This window comes from Bufo gargarizans, chromosome 5 (genome assembly GCF_014858855.1).
Source record: "Bufo gargarizans isolate SCDJY-AF-19 chromosome 5, ASM1485885v1, whole genome shotgun sequence".
Lineage (NCBI taxonomy): Eukaryota > Metazoa > Chordata > Amphibia > Anura > Bufonidae > Bufo > Bufo gargarizans.
The window spans coordinates 299,385,727-299,401,902 of NC_058084.1; positions in this window are offsets into that span (position 1 = coordinate 299,385,727).

The window sequence follows — 16,176 nt, forward strand, 5'->3', positions numbered from 1 at the left end:
TTCGTCCCGAACCCGAACCCCATTGAAGTCAAGGGGGACCCGAACTTTTCGGCACTAAAAAGGCTATAAAACAGCCCAGGAAAGAGCTAGAGGGCTGCAAAAGGCAGCAACATGTAGGTAAATCCCCTGCAAACAAATGTGGATAGGGAAATGAATTAAAATAAAAATTAAATAAATAAAAATTAACCAAAATCAATTGGAGAGAGGTTCCATAGCAGAGAATCTGGCTTCCCGTCACCCACCACTGGAACAGTCCATTCTCAGATATTTAGGCCCCGGCACCCAGGCAGAGGAGAGAGGTCCCGTAACAGAGAATCTGTCTTCATGTCAGCAGAGAATTAGTCTGCATGTCATAGCAGAGAATGAGGCTTCACGTCAGCCACCACTGCAACAGTCCATTGGCATATATTTAGGCCCAGCACACACACAGGCAGAGGAGAGAGGTCCCGTAACAGACAATCTGGCTTCATGTACAGCAGAGAATCAGTCTGCATGTCATAGCAGAGAATCAGGCTTCACGTCAGCCACCACTGCAACAGTCCATTGGCATATATTTAGGCCCAGCACACACACAGGCAGAGGAGAGAGGTCCCGTAACAGAGAATCTGGCTTCATGTCAGCAGAGAATCAGTCTGCATGTCATAGCAGAGAATGAGGCTTCACGTCAGCCACCACTGCAACAGTCCATTGGCATATATTTAGGCCTAGCACACAGGCAGAGCAGAGAGGTCCCGTAACAGACAATCTGGCTTCATGTCAGCAGAGAATCAGTCTGCATGTCATAGCAGAGAATCAGGCTTCACGTCAGCCACCACTGCAACAGTCCATTGTCATAATTTAGGCCCTAGCACCCAGGCAGAGGAGAGAGGTCCCGTAACAGACAATCTGGCTTCATGTCAGCAGAGAATTAGTCTGCATGTCATAGCAGAGAATCAGGCTTCATGTCAGCCACCACTGCAACAGTCCATTGGCATATATTTAGGCCCAGCACCCAGGCAGAGGAGGGAGGTCCCGCAACAGAGAATCTGTCTTCATGTCAGCAGAGAATCAGTCTGCATGTCATAGCAGAGAATGAGGCTTCACGTCACCCACCACTGCAACAGTCCATTGGCATATATTTAGGCCTAGCACACAGGCAGAGCAGAGAGGTCCCGTAACAGACAATCTGGCTTCATGTCAGCAGAGAATCAGTCTGCATGTCATAGCAGAGAATCAGGCTTCACGTCAGCCACCACTGCAACAGTCCATTGGCATATATTTAGGCCTAGCACACAGGCAGAGCAGAGAGGTCCCGTAACAGACAATCTGGCTTCATGTCAGCAGAGAATCAGTCTGCATGTCATAGCAGAGAATCAGGCTTCACGTCAGCCACCACTGCAACAGTCCATTGTCATAAATTTAGGCCCAGCACCCAGGCAGAGGAGAGAGGTCCCGTAACAGACAATCTGGCTTCATGTCAGCAGAGAATTAGTCTGCATGTCATAGCAGAGAATCAGGCTTCATGTCAGCCACCACTGCAACAGTCCATTGGCATATATTTAGGCCCAGCACCCAGGCAGAGGAGGGAGGTCCCGTAACAGAGAATCTGTCTTCATGTCAGCAGAGAATCAGTCTGCATGTCATAGCAGAGAATGAGGCTTCACGTCAGCCACCACTGCAACAGTCCATTGGCATATATTTAGGCCTAGCACACAGGCAGAGGAGAGGTTCATTCAACTTTGGGTAGCCTCGCAATATAATGGTAAAATGAAAATAAAAATAGGATTGAATGAGGAAGTGCCCTGGAGTCCAATAATATATGGTTATGGGGAGGTAGTTAATGTCTAATCTGGACAAGGGACGGACAGGTCCTGTGGGATCCATGCCTGGTTCATTTTTATGAACGTCAGCTTGTCCACATTGGCTGTAGACAGGCGGCTGCGTTTGTCTGTAATGACGCCCCCTGCCGTGCTGAATACACGTTCAGACAAAACGCTGGCTGCCGGGCAGGCCAGCACCTCCAAGGCATAAAAGGCTAGCTCTGGCCACGTGGACAATTTAGAGACCCAGAAGTTGAATGGGGCCGAACCATCAGTCAGTACGTGGAGGGGTGTGCACACGTACTGTTCCACCATGTTAGTGAAATGTTGCCTCCTGCTAACACGTTGCGTATCAGGTGGTGGTGCAGTTAGCTGTGGCGTGTTGACAAAAGTTTTCCACATCTCTGCCATGCTAACCCTGCCCTCAGAGGAGCTGGCCGTGACACAGCTGCCTTGGCGACCTCTTGCTCCTCCTCTGCCTTGGCCTTGGGCTTCCACTTGTTCCCCTGTGACATTTGGGAATGCTCTCAGTAGCGCGTCTACCAACGTGCGCTTGTACTCGCGCATCTTCCTATCACGCTCCAGTGCAGGAAGTAAGGTGGGCACATTGTCTTTGTAGCGTGGATCCAGCAGGGTGGCAACCCAGTAGTCCGCACAGGTTAAAATGTGGGCAACTCTGCTGTCGTTGCGCAGGCACTGCAGCATGTAGTCGCTCATGTGTGCCAGGCTGCCCAGGGGTAAGGACAAGCTGTCCTCTGTGGGAGGCGTATCGTCATCGTCCTGCCTTTCCCCCCAGCCACGCACCAGTGATGGACCCGAGCTGCGTTGGGTGCCACCCCGCTGTGACCATGCTTCATCCTCATCCTCCTCCACCTCCTCCTCATCCTCGTCCTCCTCGTCCTCCAGTAGTGGGCCCTGGCTGGCCACATTTGTACCTGGCCTCTGCTGTTGCCAAAAACCTCCCTCTGAGTCACTTCGAAGAGACTGGCCTGAAAGTGCTAAAAATGACCCCTCTTCCTCCTCCTCCTCCTCCTCCTCCTCCTGGGCCACCTCCTCTTCCATCATCGCCCTAAGTGTTTTCTCAAGGAGACATAGAAGTGGTATTGTAACGCTGATAACGGTGTCATCGCCACTGGCCATGTTGGTGGAGTACTCGAAACAGCGCAACAGGGCACACAGGTCTCGCATGGAGGCCCAGTCATTGGTGGTGAAGTGGTGCTGTTCTGTAGTGCGACTGACCCGTGCGTGCTGCAGCTGAAACTCCACTATGGCCTGCTGCTGCTCGCACAGTCTGTCCAGCATGTGCAAGGTGGAGTTCCACCTGGTGGGCACGTCGCATATGAGGCGGTGAGCGGGAAGGCCGAAGTTACGCTGTAGCGCAGACAGGCGAGCAGCAGCAGGATGTGAACGCCGGAAGCGCGAACAGACGGCCCGCACTTTATGCAGCAGCTCTGACATGTCGGGGTAGTTGTGAATGAACTTCTGCACCACCAAATTCAGCACATGCGCCAAGCAAGGGATGTGCGTCAAATTGGCTAGTCCCAGAGCTGCAACGAGATTTCGCCCATTATCACACACCACCAGGCCGGGCTTGAGGCTCACCGGCAGCAACCACTCGTCGGTCTGTTGTTCTATACCCCGCCACAACTCCTGTGCGGTGTGGGGCCTGTCCCCCAAACATATGAGTTTCAGAATGGCCTGCTGACGTTTACCCCGGGCTGTGCTGAAGTTGGTGGTGAAGGTGTGTGGCTGACTGGATGAGCAGGTGGAAGAAGAGGAGGAGGAAGCCGAGAAGGAGGAGGTGGCAACAGGAGGCAAAGAATGTTGCCCTGCGATCCTTGGCGGCGGAAGGACGTGCGCCAAACAGCTCTCCGCCTGGGGCCCAGCTGCCACTACATTTACCCAGTGTGCAGTTAGGGAGATATAGCGTCCCTGGCCGTGCTTACTGGTCCACGTATCTGTGGTTAGGTGGACCTTGCCACAGATGGCGTTGCGCAGTGCACACTTGATTTTATCGGATACTTGGTTGTGCAGGGAAGGCACGGCTCTCTTGGAGAAGTAGTGCCGGCTGGGAACAACATACTGTGGGACAGCAAGCGACATGAGCTGTTTGAAGCTGTCTGTGTCCACCAGCCTAAATGACAGCATTTCATAGGCCAGTAGTTTAGAAATGCTGGCATTCAGGGCCAGGGATCGAGGGTGGCTAGGTGGGAATTTACGCTTTCTATCAAATGTTTGTGAGATGGAGAGCTGAACGCTGGCGTGTGACATGGTTGAGACGCTTGGTGACGGAGGTGGTGGTGGTGGTGTTGGTGGTACATCCCCTGTTTGCTGGGCGGCAGGTGCCAACGTTCCTCCAGAGGCGGAGGAAGAGGCCGAGGCGGCAGCAGCAGAATAGGCCGAGGCGGCAGCAGCAGAAGAGGTAGCAGGGGGAGCCTGAGTGACTTCCTTGGTTTTAAGGTGTTTACTCCACTGCAGTTCATGCTTTGCATGCAGGTGCCTGGTCATGCAGGTTGTGCTCAGGTTCAGAACGTTAATGCCTCGCTTCAGGCTCTGATGGCACAGCGTGCAAACCACTCGGGTCTTGTCGTCAGCACATTGTTTGAAGAAGTGCCATGCCAGGGAACTCCTTGAAGCTGCCTTTGGGGTGCTCGGTCCCAGATGGCGGCGGTCAGTAGCAGGCGGAGTCTCTTGGCGGCGGGTGTTCTGCTTTTGCCCACTGCTCCCTCTTTTGCTACGCTGTTGGCTCGGTCTCACCACTGCCTCTTCCTCCGAACTGTGAAAGTCAGTGGCACGACCTTCATTCCATGTGGGGTCTAGGACCTCATCGTCCCCTGCATCGTCTTCCACCCAGTCTTGATCCCTGACCTCCTGTTCAGTCTGCACACTGCAGAAAGACGCAGCAGTTGGCACCTGTGTTTCGTCATCATCAGAGACATGCTGAGGTGGTATTCCCATGTCCTCATCATCAGGAAACATAAGTGGTTGTGCGTCAATGCATTCTATGTCTTTCACCGCTGGGGAAGGGCTAGGTGGATGCCCTTGGGAAACCCTGCCAGCGGAGTCTTCAAACAGCATAAGAGACTGCTGCATAACTTGAGGCTGAGACAGTTTCCCTGGTATGCATGGGGGTGATGTGACAGACTGATGGGGTTGGTTTTCAGGCGCCATCTGTGCGCTTTCTGCAGAAGACTGGGTGGGAGATAATGTGAACGTGCTGGATCCACTGTCGGCCACCCAATTGACTAATGCCTGTACCTGCTCAGGCCTTACCATCCTTAGAACGGCATTGGGCCCCACCATATATCGCTGTAAATTCTGGCGGCTACTGGGACCTGAGGTAGTTGGTACACTAGGACGTGTGGATGTGGCAGAACGGCCACGTCCTCTCCCAGCACCAGAGGGTCCACTAACACCACCACGACCATGTCCACGTCCGCGTCCCTTACTAGATGTTTTTCTCATTGTTATGGTTCACCACAACAACAAATATATTATTTGGCCCAATGTATTGTATTCAAATTCAGCGGGATATAAATTTGAGGCCTAGTATTTAGGCGCTGGGTGACCGGTATGGATTTAGTGACAGAATTAGACTTGGAAATGCACAGAAGCGTGTGTGTGAAGTTATTCTGAATGACCCTATGTGCACCTTCAATATGATCTACCCTTTTAGGGATAGATTTCAAATAGCTCTGATATAGCAGAAACGACTAAATTATGAAATTGCTAAATTGGGAATTGTATTTCAACCCAGAACAAAAAATGTGCTTTGACGGACACTAAATAACTTTCCCAGCCACAACAGGACAGCGGTAACGAGAGATTTAGCGGGATATAAATTTGAGGCCTAGTATTTAGGCGCTGGGTGACAGGTATGGGTTTAGTGACAGAATTAGATTTGGAAATGCACAGTAGCGGGTGTGTGAAGTTATTCTGAATGACCCTATGTGCACCTTGAATATTATATACCCTTTTAGGGATAGATTTCAAATAGCTCTGATATAGCAGAAACCACTAAATTATGAAATTGCTAAATTGGGAATTGTATTTCAACCCAGAACAAGAAATGTGCTTGAACGGACACTAAATAACTCGCCCAGCTACAGCACTAGGGACAGATTTAGCGGGATATAAATTTGAGGCCTAGTATTTAGGCGCTGGGTGACAGGTATGGGTTTAGTGCCAGAATTAGACTTGGAAATACACAGTAGCGGGTGTGTGTGAAGTTATTCTGAATGACCCAATGTGCACCTTGAATATTATATACCCTTTTAGGGATAGATTTCAAATAGCTCTGATATAGCAGAAACCACTAAATTATGAAATTGCTAAATTGGGAATTGTATTTCAACCCAGAACAAGAAATGTGCTTGAACGGACACTAAATAACTCGCCCAGCTACAGCACTAAGGACAGATTTAGCGGGATATAAATTTGAGGCCTAGTATTTAGGCGCTGGGTGACAGGTATGGGTTTAGTGCCAGAATTAGACTTGGAAATACACAGTAGCGGGTGTGTGTGAAGTTATTCTGAATGACCCAATGTGCACCTTGAATATTATATACCCTTTTAGGGATAGATTTCAAATAGCTCTGATATAGCAGAAACCACTAAATTATGAAATTGCTAAATTGGGAATTGTATTTCAACCCAGAACAAGAAATGTGCTTGAACGGACACTAAATAACTCGCCCAGCTACAGCACTAGGGACAGATTTAGCGGGATATAAATTTGAGGCCTAGTATTTAGGCGCTGGGTGACAGGTATGGGTTTAGTGCCAGAATTAGACTTGGAAATACACAGTAGCGGGTGTGTGTGAAGTTATTCTGAATGACCCAATGTGCACCTTGAATATTATATACCCTTTTAGGGATAGATTTCAAATAGCTCTGATATAGCAGAAACCACTAAATTATGAAATTGCTAAATTGGGAATTGTATTTCAACCCAGAACAAGAAATGTGCTTGAACGGACACTAAATAACTCGCCCAGCTACAGCACTAAGGACAGATTTAGCGGGATATAAATTTGAGGCCTAGTATTTAGGCGCTGGGTGACAGGTATGGGTTTAGTGCCAGAATTAGACTTGGAAATACACAGTAGCGGGTGTGTGTGAAGTTATTCTGAATGACCCAATGTGCACCTTGAATATTATATACCCTTTTAGGGATAGATTTCAAATAGCTCTGATATAGCAGAAACCACTAAATTATGAAATTGCTAAATTGGGAATTGTATTTCAACCCAGAACAAGAAATGTGCTTGAACGGACACTAAATAACTCGCCCAGCTACAGCACTAAGGACAGATTTAGCGGGATATAAATTTGAGGCCTAGTATTTAGGCGCTGGGTGACAGGTATGGGTTTAGTGCCAGAATTAGACTTGGAAATACACAGTAGCGGGTGTGTGTGAAGTTATTCTGAATGACCCAATGTGCACCTTGAATATTATATACCCTTTTAGGGATAGATTTCAAATAGCTCTGATATAGCAGAAACCACTAAATTATGAAATTGCTAAATTGGGAATTGTATTTCAACCCAGAACAAGAAATGTGCTTGAACGGACACTAAATAACTCGCCCAGCTACAGCACTAGGGACAGATTTAGCGGGATATAAATTTGAGGCCTAGTATTTAGGCGCTGGGTGACAGGTATGGGTTTAGTGCCAGAATTAGACTTGGAAATACACAGTAGCGGGTGTGTGTGAAGTTATTCTGAATGACCCAATGTGCACCTTGAATATTATATACCCTTTTAGGGATAGATTTCAAATAGCTCTGATATAGCAGAAACCACTAAATTATGAAATTGCTAAATTGGGAATTGTATTTCAACCCAGAACAAGAAATGTGCTTGAACGGACACTAAATAACTCGCCCAGCTACAGCACTAGGGACAGATTTAGCGGGATATAAATTTGAGGCCTAGTATTTAGGCGCTGGGTGACAGGTATGGGTTTAGTGCCAGAATTAGACTTGGAAATACACAGTAGCGGGTGTGTGTGAAGTTATTCTGAATGACCCAATGTGCACCTTGAATATTATATACCCTTTTAGGGATAGATTTCAAATAGCTCTGATATAGCAGAAACCACTAAATTATGAAATTGCTAAATTGGGAATTGTATTTCAACCCAGAACAAGAAATGTGCTTGAACGGACACTAAATAACTCGCCCAGCTACAGCACTAAGGACAGATTTAGCGGGATATAAATTTGAGGCCTAGTATTTAGGCGCTGGGTGACAGGTATGGGTTTAGTGCCAGAATTAGACTTGGAAATACACAGTAGCGGGTGTGTGTGAAGTTATTCTGAATGACCCAATGTGCACCTTGAATATTATATACCCTTTTAGGGATAGATTTCAAATAGCTCTGATATAGCAGAAACCACTAAATTATGAAATTGCTAAATTGGGAATTGTATTTCAACCCAGAACAAGAAATGTGCTTGAACGGACACTAAATAACTCGCCCAGCTACAGCACTAGGGACAGATTTAGCGGGATATAAATTTGAGGCCTAGTATTTAGGCGCTGGGTGACAGGTATGGGTTTAGTGCCAGAATTAGACTTGGAAATACACAGTAGCGGGTGTGTGTGAAGTTATTCTGAATGACCCAATGTGCACCTTGAATATTATATACCCTTTTAGGGATAGATTTCAAATAGCTCTGATATAGCAGAAACCACTAAATTATGAAATTGCTAAATTGGGAATTGTATTTCAACCCAGAACAAGAAATGTGCTTGAACGGACACTAAATAACTCGCCCAGCTACAGCACTAAGGACAGATTTAGCGGGATATAAATTTGAGGCCTAGTATTTAGGCGCTGGGTGACAGGTATGGGTTTAGTGCCAGAATTAGACTTGGAAATACACAGTAGCGGGTGTGTGTGAAGTTATTCTGAATGACCCAATGTGCACCTTGAATATTATATACCCTTTTAGGGATAGATTTCAAATAGCTCTGATATAGCAGAAACCACTAAATTATGAAATTGCTAAATTGGGAATTGTATTTCAACCCAGAACAAGAAATGTGCTTGAACGGACACTAAATAACTCGCCCAGCTACAGCACTAAGGACAGATTTAGCGGGATATAAATTTGAGGCCTAGTATTTAGGCGCTGGGTGACAGGTATGGGTTTAGTGCCAGAATTAGACTTGGAAATACACAGTAGCGGGTGTGTGTGAAGTTATTCTGAATGACCCAATGTGCACCTTGAATATTATATACCCTTTTAGGGATAGATTTCAAATAGCTCTGATATAGCAGAAACCACTAAATTATGAAATTGCTAAATTGGGAATTGTATTTCAACCCAGAACAAGAAATGTGCTTGAACGGACACTAAATAACTCGCCCAGCTACAGCACTAGGGACAGATTTAGCTGGATATAAATTTGGGGCCTAGTATTTAGGCGCTGGGTGACAGGTATGGGTTTAGTGCCAGAATTAGACTTGGAAATACACAGTAGCGGGTGTGTGTGAAGTTATTCTGAATGACCCAATGTGCACCTTGAATATTATATACCCTTTTAGGGATAGATTTCAAATAGCTCTGATATAGCAGAAACCACTAAATTATGAAATTGCTAAATTGGGAATTGTATTTCAACCCAGAACAAGAAATGTGCTTGAACGGACACTAAATAACTCGCCCAGCTACAGCACTAAGGACAGATTTAGCGGGATATAAATTTGAGGCCTAGTATTTAGGCGCTGGGTGACCGGTATGGATTTAGTGACAGAATTAGACTGGGATATGGCCAAAAAATAAACAGACTATTGCTGGTTAAATGCACTTGGTGTGACAGCTTCACCCTGATGTAGGCTTTAGCCAAAAAACAACCACACCATTGAGGGTTAAATGCACTTGGTGACAGGCGCAGCTTGCCCCTGATTTTGTATATGGCCAAAAAATGAACAGACTATTGCTGGTTAAATGCACTTGGTGTGACAGCTTCACCCTGATGTAGGCTTTAGCCAAAAAACAACCACACCATTGAGGGTTAAATGCACTTGGTCGCAGCTTGTGCTGGCGCACCACAAGACACAAAATGGCCGCTGATCACCCCAGAAAAATGTGACTGACAAACGGTCTGGGCAGCCTAAAAACAGTGAGCAATTGAGGATCAGCAGCTCAATGATCCACAGCTGCAGATCGATCAGTTAATCAAGTCCTTTGGAGGAGTTAATCTGCCTAATCTCGCCCTACTGTCGCAGCCGCAACCTCTCCCTACGCTAATCAGAGCAGAGTGACGGGCGGCGCTATGTGACTCCAGCTTAAATAGAGGCTGGGTCACATGGTGCTCTGGCCAATCACAGCCATGCCAATAGTAGGCATGGCTGTGATGGCCTCTTGGGGCAAGTAGTATGACGCTTGTTGATTGGCTGCTTTGCAGCCTTTCAAAAAGCGCCAAGAAAGCGTCACAAAAGCGCGAAGAAAGCGACGAACACCGAACCCGAACCCGGACTTTTACGAAAATGTCCGGGTTCGGGTCCGTGTCACGGACACCCCAAAATTCGGTACGAACCCGAACTATACAGTTCGAGTTCGCTCATCCCTAGTCCCGAACTCTACTATTTTGTGAAGTTTGGCCGAACCCAAACATCCAGGTGTCCGCTCAACTCTAGTCATTTTTAATTCGGGCAGATGATCTACCTTCCACATATTGATTTGAGATCTTTTGTATGTTGAACTTTTCTAAATTTTAATTTGGCATGGCGAAAATACGTAATCATGGCTAAATGCGGCAAAATAAGCTTTTTCATAAAAAACGTACACACAAAAGAAATATAACATCCTTTAAAATTGCTTTTAAGGAGCTGACTAAATTATATAAGGAACATATTACATGTCAGTGGTAGGTTCAAAGCCTTGACAATTGTATAAAACACGGTATCGTACCAAGAGGCTTGAGTATTTCACTGACTTCCACTAACAAGAATAGCAGCCTTGGTTCACCAGTAAATAGGAAGAGTTAGCTACTTGTGTTGATCGTGAATATTCTAATCGCAAATTTTTATCGCGAACAACGGCACTTCGAGAATTTGTGAAGATGAAGAATATAGTGCTATATATTCGTAATCTCGAATAGTCAAGATTTCTTTTTTTCATCAATAACTTCCCTTCTTCCTTGTGGGCCAATAAGAAGGCTGCAATATCTTTGTCAGAGCTTAGCAACATCCCTAGCAACCAATAGGAAAGTTGCCTACCCCTTTACTCTATAAGAAACTCCCCAGCAGCAATTTTCTGCAGTTTTATTGTGAAAGAGACAGCAGTGTCATTGCTGTGCTTTGTGCTTTCATCTGGATCCTATTCCTTATCCAATTACATTAGATAGTTAGCTCATATATATAATACAGATAGTTAATGGGAGATAGTCAGTGTAGGTTTGTTAGATAATGATGTAGTGTAGTGTAGCTGGTTCCAGTGCAAGGTGTTAGGTAGCTTGATACAAATTCACTAATAGCTACATCAAGCTCTTGGCAGTTCATGAAACTCTTACTTGAAGAGGAGAAAATAAACCTAGAAAGCATTTACAATAGGCTAAAGGAACAAATTGAAATTACCCAGACATTTTCTCAAAAAACAGACTACACTAAGGCCTCTTTCACACGGGCGAGATTTCCACGTGGGTACAATGCATGATGTGAACGCATTGTACCCGCACTGAATCCGGACCCATTTATTTCTATGGGGCTGTGCACATGAGCGGTGATTTTCACGCATCACTTGTGCGTTGCGTGAAAATTGCAGCATGCTCTATTTTGAGCGTTTTTCATGCAACGCAGGCCCCATAAAAGTGAATGGGGTGCGTGAAAATCGCAAGCATCCGCAAGCAAATGCGGATGCGGTGTGATTTTCATGCATGGTTGCTAGGTGACGATCGGGATGGGGATCCGATCTTTATTATTTTCCATTAAAACATGGTTATGAGGGAAAATAGTAGCATTCTCAATACAGAATGCTTAGTAAAATGTGGATTGAGGGATTAAAAATAAAAATTGATATTAACTCACCTCCTCCTCTTGATCGCGTAGTTGCCGATCTCTTCTTACTTCTTTAATCATGAGTTGCCAGCTAAAGGACCTGTGGTGATGTCACATCACATGGTCCATCACCATGGTGATGACCATGTGATTGGACCATGTGATGAGCTAAGTGACATCACACAGGTCCTAAAGAAAGAGCAGAGACCGGCAGCTATGAAGGAGGTGAGTTAATTTATTTTTTTATTTTTTTACCCTCAATTGACCGTCTACTAAGCATTCTGTATTAAAGAATGCTATACTTTTTCCTTATAACCATGTTATAAGGGAAAATAATAAAATCTTTGAAGAAGTTTGGGTCTGGGTACCACATTCAGTTTTTTCTCATGAACGTGCAAAACACATTGCATTGCGTGGAAAAAAATTAACCACGCAACGCAATCGCAGTCAAAACTGACTGAAATTGTGTGCTCACTCGCAGAATTTCCCAGCCGCGCACCCGCATCCTATCCGGCCCCAATCCGTAACGCCCATGTAAAAGAGGCCTAAGGCTACTTTCACACTAGCGGCACGGACCTCCGGCAGGCTGTTCTGTCGGGTTTAACAGCCTGTCTGACCCATCCTGCTGCTAGTGAACGTGTGACCCCGCACTGTTGCTCCGTCCTCATAGACTATAATGGGGGCGGGGGCGGAGTTCTGGCGGAGGCACAGCAGCGCACGGCGAGAAGCTTCCGGAATAAAACTACGACATGTCAGACATTTACTCCGGCAGCCTCTTGCCATGCGCTGCCGTGCCTCCGCCGGAACTCCACTCCACCCCTATTACAGTCAATAGGGACAAAGCAGCAGTCCGGGGGCACAAGTTTACTAGGCTGATCTGACAGGCTGTTCACCCGACGGAACAGCCTGTCGGACGTCCGTGCCGCTAGTGTGAAAGTAGCCTAATAAAGAAAAATAAATGCAAGTTAAAAAGTTAATGTGGAAAAATTCCAGTTTCACTTATAGGAACGTAAACACTGACAATTTAATAGGGATCTAAAAGAATTCAAAGACAATAAAGCCTATTCAGTTATTAAAGTGAGACCACTGACATATCAATAACCGAGACAGAATTCTCGGAAACAGAAAAAGAACAATCCACTTTCCTCTATAAAAATAAAAAACAAAAACAGAACAAAAAAGTAGAGAGAGAGAGGTGCAAACAACAGAGGATTAGGCTGTGAGATAATTGTTTTAGAACAATGGATCAATTATCCTCTGAGGAATCACACACAAGCGGAGGTCAGGGGCGGATTGGCAATGTACTTCCGATTGCCTCTTGCAATGCAGTAGGCTACTAAATGATAATGAATGCCTTTTAGACAGATGCTGTTTACATGCCTTCATTACAGATTGCAAATCTCGCACAGATGCCATGCCCCCAGCATTAGTGAGGTACAAATGACACAGCAGCGGATGGCCATGCTGACTTCAAGACTGTGGACCCACTGACCGTGACATCACGCCTTTCCTTCAATCCATTTATTGTTCCTGACCTGTATTGCTGCATGTCTTATCTACATCCCATCTCCCTACAATCCTCTACGGTCTCTCCCCTCCTCCTTTGGATGACAAGAAGCGGATGACATGCTTAGGGCTTATATGGAGTGACTGCTGTGCCCTCTAAGTGTTGACTAATAGTTGAATTGTATTATTCCTGTCCCTGGATCATGTGGAAGCTGAACAAAATTATCATAGAAGATACTCCTGATGAAAAAGGGTAGGCTCAGCCAGTAGCCCAGGTAACCTGACACCAGGGAGTAATAGCCGCTGGCTCAGGGGCACACATTACTTTCTTTATGTACTTAATGTACCAGTGTTGAGTTTGCCATTTGGGCTGTAAGTGAGGAGAAGTTTACCAGCAGTATCATGTATCTCTACAGGTGCAATGACCGGGACCACAGGGGTGAAAACAGTGGCATACATAGAGAAGTAAGGGCCCCATAGCAAGGATCAAGGCCTCCCACACAGGACAAGGGTTTCTGCCTAAACCCTTTTCAATGACCCTTGGCCATTTTCCCACTACCTCATTTGCTAAAGGTTGTTCCTTTAGAGGGTAGAGTCCTGACCAAATTTCACCTCCAGTAGAAGAGGAGATAATACCAACTAAGAATTCCTTTTGCCCTCGGCCCCATAGCAGTCGCATGGTTTGCGGTATAGTAGTTACGCACCTGGGTGCAATGTGTGAGTGCAGTGAGCCAATGGGTGTAGAAGTTGTTATACATGTTTTAGCAGAACTCCCTTGGCTATTTTGCAGTGATGGGAAGGACAGCGCTTTCCTTTTGTGACACACTCTGGTGTTGAGGGATCTCCTGCTGGATGTTGGTTGAGGTGCCCTTGGTGGTATGGTTTTAGGTCCAGGGAAGACAGGGTCAAAATTGTTCCGGAGTCTAGGGTAATAACAGGTAAGATGCGGCTGATCTATGTGGCAGGCGCAGCACTATGAAGTGCCTTTTGCGCTGTGGCATTAGAAAAATTTTGATATCTCTGAATTTTAGTCTAACCAGACTGTCTATTACTCTGTAATTCCTCTAGTGCCGTTCTACAGGAAACAGTAGATTTAAAGAGCACATTAAATGCTTGAAATAACTTCTTTATTAACTTGAACTTTTCTTCATATATAACACTGCCGACTCCACAGCAGATAGTCCATGTACATAAAATGTGTTGAAAAGATATAAAAAAAATGGTGGTATGCATAGGATGGTGGTTCAACTGTTCAATCTTGTCATTCAACATAAAATGGTGGATATATTTCTCTCTCTGTACTCTCACACAGTATCTGTACTCTCACTTTAAGTTATTTAAGCACTTTGTGATCTATCTGAGAGGTATATTTGAGGTCTAACTAATAGTTCACTTACTGAATTTGGTCACAATTTGCAGTATGCAATCTGGTATGGTTGTATGCAATTTGGATTGCATTATGGAATTTGAATTTGGATTGTGAACTTTGTAGTTTTCAATTAGTGAAACTTTAAGTAAACACACATATAATTGGTTCAGTATACAGTTCTAATCACTATATTAACAGTAGGAACATTATATAACTGTTTTTAAATACCTATTTTGGCCTCTCTGCTTCCATAAAACACAGCTCTTAGTGAAGTGAATGTCTGTTCAGCTTCTCTCTCTGGTGAATAATAATTTCTAGCAGCTCCTAGGGAATTTCTCACACAGGCTGTGTGTGAGGTTGGCTGCGATTGGCCAATACTCCTGCTGTGTGTGAGGCTGGCTGTGATTGGTGTAGACTCCTGCCCAGCAACAACTGTTTAACTCTATGCTTTCTGTTGTTTCTGCTGTGTCATTGAGCTTACCTCATATCCATATAATGAATCTTAAAGGCATATTATCTTTTCTGCTTCTGTGAACACAAAATATAAATATATATATATATATATATATATATATATATATATATATATATATATATATGTACAGTCCTGATCAAAAGTTTAAGACCACTTGAAAAATGGCAAAAATCATATTTAGCATGGCTGGATCTTAACAAGGTTCCAAGTAGAGCTTCAACATGCTGCAAGAAGAAGAAATGGGAGTGAGAAAATAATTTCTTTGAGCACTCAATTTAATGAAAACAACGAATAAACTGAAACAGGCTGTTTTTCAGCTGATCAAAAGTTTAGGACCACACTTCCAAAAATAAAAACTAACCCCCCCCCCAAAAAAAAATACAGAAATCCAACTTCCAAACATGAACTCAGTAATGAGTAGCTCCACCGTTATTGTTTATCACTTCCAAAATTTGTTTCGGCATGCTTGATGCAAGCGTTTCCATGAGATGAGTTGGAACATTTCTCCAAGTGGTGAAGACGGCCCTACGAAGGCTATCTACTGTCTGGAACTGTTGTCCATTTTTGTAAACTTCCCTTGCCATCCATTCCCAAAAGTTCTCAACTGGATTTAGATCAGGGGAACACTCAGGATGGGCCTGGAAGAAGTCCCTTGTCCTGCGGGCATTGTGTACTGCAGCGTTGTCCTGTTAAAAAGACGAGGGCCCTCAGTCATGAGGAAAGCTCTCTGCAACATCTGGACATAGCCAGCGGCCGTTTGACGCCCCTGCACTTCCTGAAGCTCCATTGTTCCACTGAAGAAAAAAGCACCCCAGACCATTATGGCGCCCCCTCCACTGTGGCAAGTAGAAAACATCTCAGGTGGGATCTGCTTGTCATGCCAGTAACGTTGGAAACCATCAGGACCGTCAAGGTTAAATTTTTTCTCATCAGAGAATAAAACTTTCTTCTACCTTTGAATGTCCCATGTGTGGTGCTTTCTTGCAAAGTCCAAACAAGCAGTGCTGTGGCGTTTAA